Source organism: Galeopterus variegatus, unplaced genomic scaffold (genome assembly GCF_000696425.1).
Source record: "Galeopterus variegatus unplaced genomic scaffold, G_variegatus-3.0.2 Scaffold18746, whole genome shotgun sequence".
NCBI lineage: Eukaryota > Metazoa > Chordata > Mammalia > Dermoptera > Cynocephalidae > Galeopterus > Galeopterus variegatus.
Genome location: NW_007744857.1, coordinates 1 through 1591, shown reverse-complemented (window position 1 = coordinate 1591; position 1591 = coordinate 1). Strand labels below are relative to the sequence as shown.

General features: G+C 40.0%; 1 pseudogene; it reads right to left on the bottom strand.

Moving 5' to 3' along the window:
- Positions 1 to 20: 20 nt before the first annotated feature.
- Positions 21 to 837, bottom strand: LOC103582967 (annotated as a pseudogene).
- Positions 838 to 1591: the final 754 nt, after the last annotated feature.

Here is a 1591-nt window from a genome sequence, read left to right as displayed (position 1 = left end):
AAAATTTTTAAACTTAAGAATCAAACACTTTTACTGGAATAAAAATCCTTCCAGGTTTTTAACTCCTCTGTTAGAGTTTTTTTTTTTTTTTATTTTCCAGGACTGCAACTTGATTTTCCAGGCATTTCACATATTCTTTCTTCTTTCTGCAATGTTCTCGAGCAGCTTCTCTGTTTTTCATCAACCTTATTTCTTTTTCAATTGGGGGTCATCTGTCTCAGCTGTCTGAGATGTAACAGTTACAGGGGATGTCATCACCACAGTATGTGGCACTGGAGAAGCTAAAGGTGTGGTATGGATCTGAAATGTCTGCATATCTCCTGATACGGTCTGTACAACCACCTGGTTGCTGGGTACAAGTATTTGCTGTCCATCAGAGGTCTGCACATATTGGAGAAGTGTCGTACCTTGCTAAGTACTGCCTGAATTTGTCGCGATTGACGTCTGAAGCCCCTGTATTCCACCTGTGCCTGGACTGGCCAAAGGTATGGCTCCATTTGGAGCAAAGGCAATGTACTGTCCCCTGCCAGTCTGATAGATGGGAGTTGGAACAGACGTAGAAGAGACAGCAGAAACTCCAGGGTTTTCTCTGTCTCCTTTTCTGCCCATGTGTCTTCAGAAGACAGGTTTTGCAAAAATTTTCTATAAGATGGGTGCCATGCTAGGGTCCTCTATGGGCTTTCTGTGAGGAGCCTATGCTGTCAGATGAGACCTTGACTCCTCACCCTCTGATAAAGATGATGCCTCTTGAGCAATACAAGAAATATGAGTTTCCTGAGCTGTTGAACCAGGTTGTGGTGCTGTTTCTGAACCGTTACTTTTGTGGAAATCTCCCATAATCAACTGCTCTCAGGAGGCCGTTCAATGTGGGAAGTCGCTCTCAGCTCAGCTCCTAATTGCTCTGAGGTTGGTGATCAGGCCCAGAGCTGTCATCTCTGGCCTTGACAGACGCCTGCCCTGTCCGCTTCTCCTAGGGGGAGGTGACTTGAAGCGTAGAGGTTTGTCTTCCTTGGCTTCTCTTAGTTCATTAAAATATATTTTGATAAAAGGAATCTATTCCAAGTGCACATATTTTCTATGACTGAATCTTTTTTTTAATGGAAAATAAAATTTACTGTAACTTCACAAATGTGCAAGGTCAAGATCATCAACTATTACACTAATTATTGGTAAATTGGTCTGAAGAAATCGTTTTTCCAAATCTAATTTCGTTTTGCTCTTTGATATTATTTGGCATTGACAAATAGTGCACTATTTCTTCTTCGTATTGAAGTATTAAGATAACAAAAATACCAAATATATCAAAAAAATAAACAAGTCCGTTGCCCCATTCTCATCTTTGAAAAGTTAATTAAACTAGTTTCCTTACCTTACAGAAACACTAAGAGGTAGTTCCATAATTCAGACTTCCTTGACATAAGTTTTCTCCTTCATAGCCACTAGTCGCATACCTTGGGATGCAATACCAGGTGCTTGTGACCAACTTTCACAATAATTCTCATAATAGAAAATAATGTCTCACTGGCATTTACATAATTCATGATTTTTGCTATATCAGCGTGTTAGTGTTCTCCAGAGAAACAGAACAAAT